Genomic DNA, 17,186 nt, shown 5'->3' on the forward strand with positions numbered 1-17,186 from the left:
TACTTTCTGACAAAAGTGTAAAATTATTAATATTTCAGTGACCACGAGTGCAATTCACCCAAATTTTTATAAATAAAATTATTTACCACCGACATCAAATAACAGGGAAATACAAAATGAGTTGTAAAAGGAAAATCAAATTATTTGCTAGTTATTGACACTGAAAATTTCATATAGGCGGTATTCAAGTTTTGTACAGGTTCAGATTTTGCATGTATATTATAGTTTGAGTGAGCTTCCATTCGAAAACACTATTGTAGATAGCAGGAAACTTAATGCAGCAATAATAAATTCAGCTGGGTCCCTCCTTTTTTGGAACTTATATATCAGAAAATTATTAACAACCTTTTACAATCTAATAAAGATACATGCATATACGACATTACATGGAAAGATATAATGTCTTGTTCCAATGTGAACCAGTTTACTCTTCTGGTCATCTATTGTGACTAAACACACAGTTATTGAAGCCTCGTAGAAGCTTACCGTAACAATCAAATTAGTTTAAAACAATAAACGCGAAGGGCCCAAATTGATTAAACTACTAAACCAACATAATCTATTATAAAATTTACAAGTGGAAGGAAGGTTGAGTGCTGAGCTGTAACACCCCGATCCCGAGACCATCACCGGTGTCGGACACGAGGGGTTAACAAGTCAAGTCCACATATTTTGCCCACCAATTTGACATTTCCAGTCGGGCTGAAAAACTGCGTCACTGTCGCCTTAAAAATCATATCTCGAGTTTCAAAACTCAGAAACTGGTTTCGTAAATTTTCCCTGAATTTAGACTCATATATCCATCCATGGATTTATTTCTAGAATTTCTGGTCGGGCCAATTGGTACAGTTTATTAGTTAAAGTCACCCCTGTTACAGGGATCGACTGCTCTGACCTTCGCGCGTTACAACTTGAATATCTCTCTGTACAGGGATTTAATACTGGTGCCGTTTGTTTCTGATGAAACTAGACTCAAAATGGAATCTGCGCATATAATGTATGACTCCTAATTCCTTCTGCATAATTTATAGTAAATTTTTAAAGTTGCGACAGGGGACCCAGAAACCATTCTGGCCCTGTCTCACAATAGCTTTAATATCTCTTAACAAGTAACTCCTATGACCATTTCGTTTCTTCCATATGAAAATAGACTCATCAAGGTTCATTTACATAGCTGATTCACTATTTAATACCATTCCTACAAATTTTGGTGATTTTTCACATTCACGTTACTGCAGCTGGCAGCATCTGTTTTTAAGGTAGGTCTTACCTATTTTGTAGTCTCCATGAACCAACTAGTCTTGCCATACATAGGTCCACATATGATCATTTTAACCATGCCAATGGCTGATCATGTGACCAACATTCCCATTTCAATTCATAGTCACATCATGACACCATATATATATATACAAACTGCAAATAGTCTAAGTTCATTCTTCACTTTTACGAGCCGTTTTCGCATGGCCGTACACATATACATCACCACATTTTTAAACCAACAAGAGGTAGTCCTATACATGCCATTTCAAAGTTCAAACAAAATTTATACCAAAATAGAGGCGTTGATAGTGTGGATGACTTCGACTTTATTGATCCCGAATCCGATTGCTATCGAGCGAAATCTATAAAACAGAGAGCCAAAGTAACGGGGTAAGCATTTTTATGCTTAGTAAGTCTCAAGGAATATAATCAACTCTAATTACAGCAATACATTCACATAGCCAAATGCATCATTTCATTAATACACATTCTTACTTCACACTTCATCATAATATACTTTCACAAAGTATCAATCAAGTCAATAACTGAAATTCATTAGTCGATTGAGCGAATGTTGCTCAAACGTGTCGACTTTCCAATGCACATATAAACGTACCTTATTCTTTGGGCTTTTCGGGTGTACTAATTGAATTTATTACAGCAACCAACACTCACCTCCAGCCCAAGATTCTTCGGAATATAACCGGATATAACCATGTGCACAAATGCCTTGGGGTCTTAGCCCGGATAGAATGACTCGCACGAATGCCTTCGGGTCTTAGCCCGGATATAGCCACTTGCACAATTGCCTTCGGGTCTTAACCCGGATATAATTTCTAGCATAATTGTCTTCGGGCTTAGCCCGGATATCATTCAATTTCTCATGTACACATACATCAATAATCATTGGACATACATATTTCATTTTCGTTACTAAGGCTCAAACGCAAATATAATCACAAGCATATTCGCCTTCGGGACTTAGCCCGGGTAGAATTCAAATGCTCATACACACATAATCAATAATCAATACACATCCATACTTTATTTCACATAATTCAAGTAGGGTCACTTCTTGAGGACTTACCTCGGATGTTGTCGAACGGCTTTTTCGGCTATTCGATCACTTTCTCCTTCCCCTTGTCCAATTGTGGCCCTCTAAGCTCTTGAGCTAATTCAAACAAATTCAATTTATTAAAACCTCATTGTGCTAGCTTATGGCCGAATATGACAAGGAGTTTAAATGGTCATATGGCCACCCTTTAGCTTGAATACACAATGGTCATGCACATTTTATACTACATCAAGCAATTCAATACAATTTATTCGAGCATCAAGGAAATGCTAAGGCCTTCAATAGGCTACCCAAGGCCGAATATTCATGTACATGTTGAGGCCAATTATGCACTTAATACCTCACAAAAACAGCATGCATTTTACTAGTTAATGCTTTGCATATTGTGGCTCAAAACTTATAATATAGCATCAAGCACTTATATGTGTGCTAGGCGAATTGTGCTTGCAATTTCACAATTATTCTTCAACATCTTCTTTTTAAACAAATTTATTCATCACTTCCTTCATAACCAAAACATCATGTGCAAACATATATATACATATATGAGCATGGCCAAATTTCAAGGTGTCCATAGCCATCCAAAACACAAATTTTAACTAACATGCAAGAAGCATGAACCATGCTCATGAATGCATCATGGCGAATATGACAATCATGCTCCTTTTCAACTTCAATCATGATAAAACAAAAGAAAACTCAAAATCTTACTCAAGAGTAGACAATCCATCATTGCATGCATCATCATCAAGCTTCACACTTAGCATGCAATGGCTTTATCACCATAACAACTTTGGCCAAATACCATTTCCATGGCATAACAAAGATTTGAGCCATGGCTAACATGCACATCAAGTTAGCAACCAAAACATGCATGAAACTCCCAACACAACCTCATACATACCTTAATCTTGATGCAAATTTAGCCAAATCTCCTTCTAAATCTCTTCTAAACAAAGGAAATGAAGCAAAATCCTTCTTCCTCTTAGTATTTTCGGCCAAAAAGGAGAGAGCAAGCATGAACAAATTTTTTGTTTTCTCTTCTTGGTTGCACGGCAATGGGGGATGCTACTCTCACACACATTTTTTCATTCTTTTCTCACCCATGCTTAGTTGTTTATTATTTCTAACATCATCCATTAGTAAAACATGTTGGGAACATGTTTCCCCTTGCCCATAATTTGTCATGGCCGGCCATCCACCTTAGGGAATGGGATAATTGACATGCAACTCCATTTATTTCACTTCATGCATTATTAGGCCACTTAAAATACACCTATCACATTTTCAAGTCCTAGCACATGGGTCCTTTCTTATAAATTTGCACCTAATTAATAAAAATCGAGACATGAAATATTTACGCATACAAATTCCACATACAATAAGCATGGAATATAACACCTAATTATTCTTGTGACTCGGTTTCGTGGTCCCGAAACCACTCTCCGACTAGGGTCACATTAGGGGTGTCACAACTCTCCCCCACTTAAGAGATTTTCGTCCCCGAAAATCTTACCGGCAAATAGGTTTGGATATCGCTCTTTCATAGAGTTCTCGGTCTCCCAAGTAGCTTCTTCTATCCCGTGCTTGAGCCATAACACTTTCACTAGCGGAACCCGCTTGTTTCGCAACTCTTTCACTTCTCGTGATAGGATACGAATCGGTTCTTCCTCATAACTCATATTAGCTTGAATTTCAATTTCTGATGGACTAATCACGACGATGGATCGGATCTATAGCGTCAAAGCATCGAACGTGAAAGACATCGTGAACCTTTTGAGTTCGGGGCAAAATCAAACGATATGCCACCGGACCGACTTCGCTTCGGATATCTCATATGGCCCAATGAACCTCGGGCTCGGCTTGCCCTTACTACCGAATCGAGTATCTTTTTCCAAGGCGATACCTTGAGAAACACTTTATCACCCGCCGATACTCAATATCCTTACGCTTCAGATCCGCGTGCACGACTTTCGACGATCGGAGGCTATCTTCGACTTTCACGGATTACTTTCACTTTCTTCAGCATCTCTAATCAAATCCACCCGAAAATCTTGCTTTCACCGAGCTCGGTCCAAAACAATGGTGTACGGCATTTACGACCGCACAAGGCCTCGTAGGGTGCCATCTTAATACTTGATTGAAAGTCGTTGTTGTAAGCGAATTCAATCAACGGCAAATACCGTTCCCATGAACCACTAAACTCGAGGACGCAACATCTTAACATATCCTCAAGTATCTGAATTATCCGCTCGGATTGACCATCGGTTTGGGGGTGAAAGGCGGTGCTGAAATGCAACTTGGTACCCAAAGCTTCTTGCAACTTTTTCCAAAATCGTGAGGTAAATCTCGGATCTCTATCCGACACGATGGAAATAGGCACCCCGTGTAATCTCACAATCTGAGAAACGTACAATTCGGCTAATTTGTCCATTGAAAAATCCGTATGTACAGGGACAAAGTGAGCCGACTTAGTCAATCTATCAACCACGACCCAAACCGCATCTTTCTTACTTGTTGACAATGGCAGTCCGGATACAAAGTCCATTGTGACTCGATCCCATTTCCACTCGGGTATCGTGATTGGCTGAAGTAATCCTGAAGGCACCTGATGTTCCGCTTTCACTTGTTGGCATATTAAACATCTCGAAACAAAGTCGGAGATGTCTCGTTTCATACCATGCCACCAAAACCGACGTTTCAAATCATTGTACATCTTCGTACTCCCCGGGTGGATTGCCATTCAGCTACAATGGGCTTCATTCAGAATTATCGAAATGAGTTCCGAATTCTTTGGAACACACAGACGACTTTTGAACCTCAAACAATCGTCATCGTCGATTTGAAACTCCGAGTCCTTGTTCGGAACACACTCAGCCCGTTTTGTAACCAACTCGTCGTCGACTTTCTGAGCTTCTCGAATTTGGTGTGTCAATAGTGGTTTGGCTTTCAATTCGGCTACTAACACACTATCGGATTGGACAGACAAGTGCACGTTCATCGCTCGTAAAGCGAATAATGATTTACGACTCAAGGCATCCGCAACCACATTCGCCTTTCCGGGTGATAGTCAATGATCACTCATAATCCTTTAATGACTCGAGCCAACGTCTTTGTCGCAGATTTAAGTCTCTTTGGGTCATCAAATATTTGAGACTTTTGTGATCCGAGTACACATGGCACCTTTCACCAAATAAGTAATGTCGCCAAATCTTTAAGGCGAACACGATGGCGGCCAATTCGAGATCATGAGTCGGATAATTTTTCTCATGTGGCTTTAATTGCCTCGACACATAGGCCACAACTCGACCCTCTTGCATCAATACACAACCTAACCCAAGGAGGGAGGCGTCGCTATAGATGACAAATTCTCTGCCGGACTCGGGTTGCACTAGAATTGGGGCTTCAGTCAGATAAGTTTTCAGTTGATCGAAACTTTTTTGACATTTCTCCGTCCATTCGAACTTAACATCCTTTTGGAGTAGCTTCGTCATCGGCGTGGCTATCGATGAGAATCCTTTACAAATCGTCGGTAATAACCTAAGCAAGCCCCAAAAAGCTCGAACCTCGAATATTTCTGAGGCTTCCAATTAAGTATGGCTGAAATTTTATTCGGTCGACTCGAATACCGATGAGATACCACATGACCCAAGAAGCTAACCTCTCTCAACCGAACTCACACTTCTTGAACTTAGCATATAATTTCTTATCCCGTAAAATTTGCAAAGACTAACCGCAGTGTTCAAGATGTTCAATCTCATTTCTTGAATAGGCCAAGATGTCATCAATGAACACGACTACGAATCGATCCAAATATGGTCGAAGATCCGATTCATTAAATCCATAAATACCGTAGGGCATTAGTGAGCCCAAACGGCATCACTAGGAACTCATAGTGACCATATCTCGCTCAAGGCGTCTTGGGTACGTCCGAATCTCGGATTCGCAATTGATAATAGCCCGATCTCAAATCTATTTTCGAGAACACCGAGGTTCCTTCATTGATCGAACAAGTCATCAATACGTGGCAACCGATATTTGTTCTTTATCGTCGCTTTATTAAGTCGACGATAGTCGATGCACAACCGCATGGTTCCATCCTTCTTCTTCACGAACAATCTTCGCGCGCCCCAAGGCGAAAAACTCAGGCGAGCAAAACCTCTATCCACCAATTCTTTCAACCGAGCTTTCAACTCCTTTAATTCCGTTGGTGCCATACGATACGGAGCTATCGAAATTGAGTGGTACCGGTACCAATTCGATGCCAAATTCTACTTCCGAACAGTGGTAAACCCGCAATTCTTGGGAAAACATCCGGTATTCACAAACCGCAGTACGATTCGGGTTTCTTTTTGATTCCTTGTCATCGAAAGCACGACGCAAGGTACGCCGCACCCTTTTCTTACATATTTCGGGCCAACATCGCCGATATTACATATTGGCAACCCTTTAAGTCCGTAGACTCAACCCGAATTATCTTGTTATTCGCGCTCCTCAAATCGATAGTCTTGCTCTTGCAATTTACAACCGCATCGTGCATGGTCAACCAATCCAAACCAAGAATAACGTCGAACTCATCGAACGGCAAAAGCATCAAGTCCGCGGAAAACAAGAACCTCGGAACACTAGGGACTTTTCTTGCACACTTTGTTGACAAGCATGTAATAACCCAAGGGTTTGACACCGAATTACAAACTCGAGACTCGATAGGCAAAGTCTTCTTTGGATGCTAAGGTTTCACATATATACGAATGAGTAGAACCGTGGTCAATCAAAGCAATCACATTTGTATTGAAAAGAGTGAAAGTACCGGTAATGACATCTGGAGAGGCAGCATCCTCGCGTGCGCATATGGCATAAGTCCTAGTAGGAGCACGAGCCTCAGATCTGATGGTAGCATCTCTAGGTCCTCTCTGTCTGCCACTGACATTGCCTATATTTCTAGGTGGCCTACCTCGAGCAGTGGTAGCACCCGGGTTTCCACTCTGACTCACATTCTGTTCAAGCATCCTCGGGCAATCCTTCATAAAGTGGTCGGCCGATCCACACTTATAGCAGGAGCGATCACGAAACCAACAGCTCCCCGAATGCCATTTGCCACAATGTGGACACTCCGCCCCTCTCGCGATCATTTCCACCACTAGCAATCGAAGTGACTCGTGTGGTCACAGGGGGTCGATCGCGTCCTCGTCTAGAAAAGCCCAAACGCCTCTAGACCGGCTCGCATCATCTCGAAATCTCTTCGATGCTTGTTGAAGAGACTTTCCGAGGACCTCTTCGAATTCTCCGGTTCCCACATCAGCTTTTTGTTTCTCCTTTCTAAGCTCTTGGCTTTACAAGCTCGCTCAACAAGTACTACGAACTCTCGATCTCGAGAATGCCAACAAACATCCTTATATCATCATTCAGCCCATCCTCGAAGCGTTTACACATAATAGCTTGAACGAAATGCATTCTCGCTGTACGGCTAAGCCTCACAAACTTTCGTTCGTAGTCGGTAACGGACATAGAACCTTGCTTAAGATCAAGAAATTCCTCCGCTTTTGGTCGATGAATCTCGATCGATATACTTTTTTCAAACTCGGTTTGAAAGAATTCCCAAGTCACTTGCTCTCTAGGCACCACGAAGTCGAGTACTCCACCAATAGTAGGCGGACTCACGTAGCAAGGAGATGGTACACTTTAAGCACTCATCGGTGTACAGGATAGCTCATCGAGCACCGGATAGTGTTATCCAACCAAAATTCAGCTCGCTTCGGCATCATCATCATCCGTAGCCTTAAATTCAGTGGCCCCATGTTTTCGAATCCTATCGACTGGGGCTTACTTGACCTTATTTGGTCATCCACGGAGGTATTGTAGGTGCGGGGTTGCATTTGTCGGGAATGGAGGTTGTGGAACAGTAGTGTTAGTTTGGATGTATTGATTAAACCATTCGTTCATCACACTATAAAAGGCTTGCCTAGCCTCGTCATTCGGATTGCTGGCCATAGGTTGAGAGTCCCGCGCGCTGTCCCCTTGCGCGGGAGCAAAGCGCCACACTCTCCACATCATCAGCTATCGCTTCGGTTGGGATCGGATCCATTGCTATAAACAAACACAAAGTCAAATTGTCAAAATCACCACACTATCGATTCATCATTTAATGGCATGTATAGCTAGGCCCCAAACACATCACGGTAGTCCTAGAATCGACTAAACTGTGGCTCTGATACCAATAAAATTGTAACACCCCGATCCCGAGACCATCACCGGTGTCGGACACGAGGGGTTAACAAGTCAAGTCCACATATTTTGCCCACCAATTTGACATTTCCAGTCGGGCTGGAAAACTGCGTCACTGTCGCCTTAAAATCATATCTCGAGTTTCAAAACTCGGAAACAGGTTTCAAATTTTCCTGAATTTAGACTCATATATCCATCCATGGATTTATTTCTAGAATTTTTGGTAGGGCCAATTGGTACAGTTTATTAGTTAAAGTCACCCCTGTTACAGGGATCGACTGCTCTGACCTTCGCACGTTACAACTTGAATATCTCTCTGTACAGGGATTTAATACTGGTGCCGTTTGTTTCTAATGAAACTAGACTCAAAATTGAATCTGCCCATATAATGTATGACTCCTAATTCCTTCTGGATAATTTATAGTAAAATTTTTAAAGTTGTGACAGGGGACTCAGAAACCATTCTGGCCCTGTCTCACAATAACTTTAATATCTCTTAACAAGTAACTCCTATGACCATTTCGTTTCTTCCATATGAAAATAGACTCATCAAGGTTCATTTACATAGCTGATTCACTATTTAATACCATTCCTACAAATTTTGGTGATTTTTCACATTCACGTTACTGCAGCTGGCAGCATCTGTTTTTAAGGTAGGTCTTACCTATTTTGTAGTCTCCATGAACCAACTAGTCTTGCCATACATAGGTCCACATATGATCATTTAACCATGCCAATGGCTGATCATGTGACCAACATTCCCATTTCCAATTCATAGTCACATCATGACACCATATATATATATACAAACCGCAAATAGTCTAAGTTCATTCTTCACTTTTCCGAGCCGTTTTCGCATGGCCGTACACATATACATCACCACATTTTTAAGCCAACAAGGGGTAGTCCTATACATGCCATTTCAAAGTTCAAACAAAATTTATACCAAAATAGAGGCGTTGATAGTGTGGATGACTTCGACTTTATTGATCCCGAATCCGATTGCTATCGAGCGAAATCTATAAAACAGAGAGCCAAAGTAACGGGTAAGCATTTTATGCTTAGTAAGTCTCAAGGAATATAATCAACTCTAATTACAGCAATACATTCACATAGCCAAATGCATCATTTCATTAATACACATTCTTACTTCACACTTCATCATTATATACTTTCACAAAGTATCAATCAAGTCAATAACTGAAATTCATTAGTCGATTGAGCGAATGTTGCTCAAACGTGTCGACTTTCCAATGCACATATAAACGTACCTTATTCTTTGGGCTTTTCGGGTGTACTAATTGAATTTATTACAGCAACCAACACTCACCTCCAGCCCAAGATTCTTCGGAATATAACCGGATATAACCATGTGCACAAATGCCTTCGGGTCTTAGCCCGGATAGAATGACTTCGTACGAATGCCTTGGTCTTAGCCCGGATATAGCCACTTGCACAATTGCCTTCGGGTCTTAACCCGGATATAATTTCCAGCATAATTGTCTTCGGGCTTAGCCCGGATATCATTCAATTTCTCATGTACACATACATCAATAATCATTGGACATACATATTTCATTTTCGTTACTAAGGCTCAAACGCAAATATAATCACAAGCATATTCGCCTTCGGGACTTAGCCCGGGTAGAATTCAAATGCTCATACACACATAATCAATAATCAATACACATCCATACTTTGTTTCACATAATTCAAGTAGGGTCACTTCTTGAGGACTTACCTCGGATGTTGTCGAACGGCTTTTTCGGCTATTCGATCACTTTCTCCTTCCCCTTGTCCAATTGTGGCCCTCTAAGCTCTTGAGCTAATTCAAACAAATTCAATTTATTAAAACCTCATTGTGCTAGCTTATGGCCGAATATGACAAGGAGTTTAAATGGTCATATGGCCACCCTTTAGCTTGAATACACAATGGTCATGCACATTTTATACTACATCAAGCAATTCAATACAATTTATTCGAGCATCAAGGAAATGCTAAGGCCTTCAATAGGCTACCCAAGGCCGAATATTCATGTACATGTTGAGGCCAATTATGCACTTAATACCTCACAAAACAGCATGCATTTTACTAGTTAATGCTTTGCATATTGTGGCTCAAAACTTATAATATAGCATCAAGCACTTATATGTGTGCTAGGCAATTGTGCTTGCAATTTCACAATTATTCTTCAACATCTTCTTCTTTAAACAAACTTATTCATCACTTCCTTCATAACCAAAACATCATGTGCAAACATATATATACATATATGAGCATGGCGAATTTCAAGGTGTCCATAGCCATCCAAAACACAAATTTTAACTAACATGCAAGAAGCATGAACCATGCTCATGAATGCATCATGGCGAATATGACAATCATGCTCCTTTTCAACTTCAATCATGATAAAACAAAAGAAAACTCAAAATCTTACTCAAGAGTAGACAATCCATCATTGCATGCATCATCATCAAGCTTCACACTTAGCATGCAATGGCTTTATCACCATAACAACTTTGGCCAAATACCATTTCCATGGCATAACAAAGATTTGAGCCATGGCTAACATGCACATCAAGTTAGCAACCAAAACATGCATGAAACTCCCAACACAACCTCATACATACCTTAATCTTGATGCAAATTTAGCCAAATCTCCTTCTAGATCTCTTCTAAACAAAGGAAATGAAGCAAAATCCTTCTTCCTCTTAGTATTTTCGGCCAAAAGGAGAGAGCAAGCATGAACAAATTTTTTGTTTTCTCTTCTTGGTTGCACGGCAATGGGGGATGCTACTCTCACACACATTTTTTTCATTCTTTTCTCACCCATGCTTAGTTGTTTATTATTTCTAACATCATCCATTAGTAAAACATGTTGGGAACATGTTTCCCTTGCCCATAATTTGTCATGGCGGCCATCCACCTTAGGGAATGGGATAATTGACATGCAACTCCATTTATTTCACTTCATGCATTATTAGGCCACTTAAAAATACACCTATCACATTTTCAAGTCCTAGCACATGGGTCCTTTCTTATAAATTTGCACCTAATTAATAAAAATCGAGACACGAAATATTTACGCATACAAATTCCACATACAATAAGCACGGAATATAACACCTAATTATTCTTGTGACTCGGTTTCGTGGTCCCGAAACCACTCTCCGACTAGGGTCACATTAGGGGTGTCACATGAGCATTAACAGCAGAAAGCATTAACAATAGAAATCTGCGTTCCTTGGGTTTCGATTAAAATAAACAACAGAAAATGTCAAAAGAGGAGAGACATTTACCAATTGACTGCAACAGCGAAGGCCGACGACGACGCAGCAGAGGGGTTAGTCGAGGGCGATGAAGCAGTGGTAGGATCAGCGTCTTCACCAGTGGATCGGTTGGGATTTAGACTTAGGGAAAATTTATGGATTTGAGGGGGATAGCCTGAATTGGGGAAATTTTTCTAAAGGAAAAAACAAGAAGTATCGGGGGAGTGGAATGGGGTAAAATGAATGAAACCAAAACGACACAGTTTTGGTATCAACAAAATGACATTTGCGGCATTTATAAAGAAGTGCAGTAATTCAGTTTTTTTACGGTATTCTAAGATAGAGCCACTAATTCCTAAACCGCGCAAAATAAAATGACATAGTTTTTATTCGGTTTCTCAAATTTTTAGTGGCGTTTATAAGATAGCGCCACTAATTCCTAAACCGCACCACATAAAACGACGTAGTTTTCATTCGGTTTCTCATATTTTTAGTGGCGTTTATAAGATACCGCCACTAAATCCACTACCCATGAAACAAAACGACGACATTTCCTTACAATTTCTCATACTTTTAGCGGTGTTTATGACCTAACGCCACTAACTCCACTATCCCTCCAAGTAGAACGACGCTGTTTTCATTCTTTTAATCATATTTTTGTGGCGTTTTTTAATAAATGCCACTAACCGTGCCACTTAAAACGACAGCGTTTTTATTCAATTACCCATATGGAAAACCAATACGGCACCATTTTGTTTAAATTTAAATGTTTTTTGCAGTGTTTTAGTCTAAAACGTCGCTAATACCTCTGATTTAAACACAAATTTTTATAAGTATAATTAAGCCCAAAACCAATAGAGTAAACCCCAATACCCTAAACCCTATAGACTAAACCCTAAACCAAATATCTAATACCCTAAACCTTATAGACTAAATCCTAAACCCAATACCCAATACTCTAAACCTTATAAACTAAAATTTGAACCCAATACCCTAAACCTTGAACCTAAATTTTAAACCTTAACCGCTAATTCCATGCACCCTAAATCTGTAACCATAAATGTCAAGATTCTTATCGCTTGTTTAAACCTTAAAATCATATGATTTTTTCTCATTTTTATCAATACTCCTTACCCTAAAACCATAATACTCTAATAGTCCTTAATCACTAAACCCACTAATAGTCAGAAAGAACATCACTATTGTTCAACTTTTTGCTAACCATAATTTAAGTGAGATAATTATTAATTTTGAAAAAATAATTTTCATAAACATAAACGTAATCTTCAAATGTATGTTGGATTGATATTTCAATATATTAATAGTCTTCCATTTGCCAAATGCATTATTTTGCCTTTTCACTTTTTTTCCCTCTTTCATTGTTTGTGTTTTGTTTTTTGCTTTTATATTAATATTTATATACACATTAATATTATATTAAAATTTATTTTTAAGATTTTAGGGTTTATGATTTAAGAGTTTAGGGTTTATAGTTTAAGGTTTGAGATTTAAAGCCTATAGTTTATGGGTTTAAGGGTTAGGGGTTAGGAGTTAGGGTTAATGGGTTAGGATTTATGGGTTAGGGTCTAGTGTTTAGAGTTTCAAGGGTTTAAAGGTTTAGTGATTTAAGGGTTTACTGCGTTAGGGTTTAGAGAAAATCATAACATTGATTTTAACAGCTTGCTAACTTAAGTTATCAAATTGTAACTTTTCATAATTAAGTAACTAAAATGAAATTAACTTTACCATAACTAAGTGAATGGTGTAGTTAATTTATTTTGTTTATAAAGTCGGTTTCAGATATGATCAAATTAAATAAAATCAAAATCAAAATAAAAATAAGACCTTATTTAATTTTTTGTAATTTGGTCCTATCTAAAATAGATAGTTACCTATCCTTATCAATCTATTACTTTTTTATTTATTTTCAATAAAAATTTGATATATTTTAAATATATTAAAATTAAAATTATCTCTTTTACAACTATATAAGAGATCATTTAATATAATAAATTAAAAATACTAATTAATCTAAACCCTAAACCCTTAACTACAATCTCCAAAACCCTAAATTATAAAACATAAACCATCAATCCTAAACCACAACACTTAAACCCATATTAACCCCTAAAACTTAAAATAGTTATCGAGCTTTAGCGGCATTTTCAAAAAGCGCCGCAAATATTCAATCTATTGCGGTGTTTTTGACAAAGTGTCGCTAATGCCACTAAATCTCAAAGTAAAATGACGTCATTTGGCTTAATCTTTTAGCGACGCTTAGTCAAAAACGCCACAAAAGATTGAGTTTTAGCGGCATTTTGAAAAAATACTGCTATAAGTCAACCTTTATCGGTGGTTTTTTAAAAACGCCGCTATAGGTCGACCTTTAGCGTCGTTTTTTCGAAAACACCACTAAAAACGCCGCTAAAAACCTATTTTCTTGTAGTGAGATGTGCATCATGTTCATCCCCAGTCCTCGAATACACCAGAATTTCATCTATAAACACCACACGAACAGATTCAGATAGGGCTGGAACACTTGGTTCATCAAATCCATAAAAGTTGCTGGTGCATTTGTCAGTCCAAATGGCATCACTAGAAACTCGTAATGGCAATAACGAGTCCTAAATGCTTTCTTGTCAGTCTCCTTGACCCTCAGTTGATGGTACCTCAATCAGAGATCAATCTTAAAAAACACCAAAGCACCTCGAAACTGGTCAAATAGATTGTCAATCCTTGGTAGGGGGTACTTAGTAATGATAGTCAGTTTGTTCAGTTGCCGATAATCGATGCACATATGCATGGTTCCATCCTTCTTCTTCACAAATAAAACTATTGCTCCCTACGGAGACATACTAGGACGAATAAACCCTCGTTCCAGTAACTCTTGAATTTGCGCTTTAAGCTCCTCAAGCTCCTTCGGTGCCATTCTATAAGGGGCGATTGACACCGAAGCTATACCAGGCAGGAGCTCAATCCCAAATTCAACTTTTCGGCTTGGAGGTTATCCAGGTAACTCATCAGGAAAAATGTCTAGAAAGTCCTTAACTATTTTTATATCTTTCACAAATGAAACCTCCGAACTCGAAGCACTAACATAGGCTAAATACACCCCACAACCCTTATGAACCAACTTCTCAGTCTTAAGTGCAGAAATCACATTAGATAGATAATTCCGACGCTCTCTAATCATAATTACCTCATCACCCTTTTTAGTTCTCATTAACATCGACTTTGTAGCATAGTCCAGGTTTGCGTGATGCTTAACCAGCCAGTCCATGCCCAATATTATGTCGAATTCCCCAAAAGGAAGATCCATTAAGTCCACTAAAAAGATCACTCCTAGAACCTCCAAAGGTACATCTTTAAACAATTTATTCACTCTTACTGACTGCCCTAATAGACTTAACACAATGACCTCACTCGTAGTGTTTTCAACCATTATACCAAAAGTCTCAAAGACAATGCTTGCAATATAAGAGTAAATAGATCCAACATCTATCAATGCAGTATAAGGTACATTATGAATAAAAAACATACTCGTAATAACATCTGGGGCATCTCCAACCTCTCGATGACGTATAGCATAAACCAATGCTGGCTGCCTTGTCTCAGTATGACCAGCACCTCTGCTTGGTGCTCCACGACCACGGCTCATACCGTTTCCATCTCTGGCATGACCATGGCCACTTGATGGCTTCTGAAAACGTCTCTGCGGCTGAACAGTACCCTTACCAGTAGCTTGCATCTAATCGGGCCTCCGTGGACAGTCCTTGAAACGGTGCTCCATAGATCTGCACTTCAAACATACCCCTATCCGTACCTAGCACTCGCCCTGATGGCGTTTCCCACAAACAGTACATGGTTGCAACACATAAGTAGCAACAAGGGGCCCAACTCTAACTGGCCCATCAACTCTGGCCATTTTCTTAGGCCTCAAAGCTGAACTTGAGGGCTCCCAAACCCTCTTATTCCTCCCACTGTCTGACTTACAATTCTGGTACTTCGCTTGTTTCACATCCTCGGTGATTTTTGCCTTTCCCACTAACATAGCAAAATCTCTCTCCCTCTGTGGAGCTATCAAAACTCGTAGATCATCTCTGAGACTGTCCTCGAAACACATGCAGCGCTCATACTTAGTTGCCACCATGCTTCGTGCATAGCGGCTCAATCGCAAAAACTCTGCCTCACATTCAGCCCCAGACCTATCCCCCTAGGTCAGATACAAAACTCCCTCCTGCGGGCATCCACATAACTAGTTCCCACATATTTCCCTTGGAATGCATTCTTGAAAAACTCCCAAGTCAATTGACCGAGCTGAGTACCCTTTTTCACAATAGGCCACCATCGATAGGCTTCATCTCTCAACAACGACACTTCACCTTTTAGATTCTACTCTAGGGTGCTGTCGAGGTCATCCATGATCCTCTCTGTGGCATCTATCTAATATTCAGCCACATTAAGGGCAACTCCAGTGTTACCCCTAAAAATCTCAGCCCCACTAGACCTGAGTTGTTCCGTTATAGACCCACGGCCCATAGTACTAGTATTGGGCCCTACGACCCTTTCCAGAATTCGCAGCATTACTTGGGATAATGCATCGTCTCCAGCTACATGATAGTGTGACCCAGTCTCAGTCACTAGTGAAGCTAGTGCCTCTCTTGCCTCAACGTTAAGCATATGACCCGATGCCGATGACCCAACCCGAACACCTCCATGGCCTCCGCCACGACCTCTTGTACCCTTCCATGAGTACCTCTGATGCTCATTATTGATTTGTGTATTATTTGTATTAATAGTTTTATGTATCAGTTTTACAGTTCCAGTGTTTATTATTAGATGTTTTATGAAAAATAGCATCAATAATTCAGAGTTGTTTTGTTTTCGCAGATCGTAGTCTTACTACAATTTTAGGTTACCCTAATAAAAGTTTCAGTATAGTCTATTATCTACAGTAACCTCAGTGTTTCAATTAAATCAAATAGTACTTTTAGAGAACTTACAGGATCAGCGCCAGATACTTAGTAGACCACACTTTCAAAGGTATCACTACAAAAATTCATTTATACTATTTGAAATAGTCCCTTTACGAATTTATGTTTTTAGAAAAAACCCATATCCACAGCCGAGTTTTGCAACCTGACTCTGATACCACTAATGTAACACCCCAAACCCGGCCTAGACGTCATGGCCAAATCTGTGATGTCACAATGGAGTGAGTTTAAAAAAATGTAGTTCCAATAGAAGAGCCCATTTGTATTAAAACCTCATTTGTTATCTTTAAGAGATGCTAACTTTATTATTTCATTTGTTAAGTTATAGGTTTGTCTAGGAAAACACGTTTTATACTAAA

Source organism: Gossypium arboreum, chromosome 4 (assembly GCF_025698485.1).
Source record: "Gossypium arboreum isolate Shixiya-1 chromosome 4, ASM2569848v2, whole genome shotgun sequence".
NCBI lineage: Eukaryota > Viridiplantae > Streptophyta > Magnoliopsida > Malvales > Malvaceae > Gossypium > Gossypium arboreum.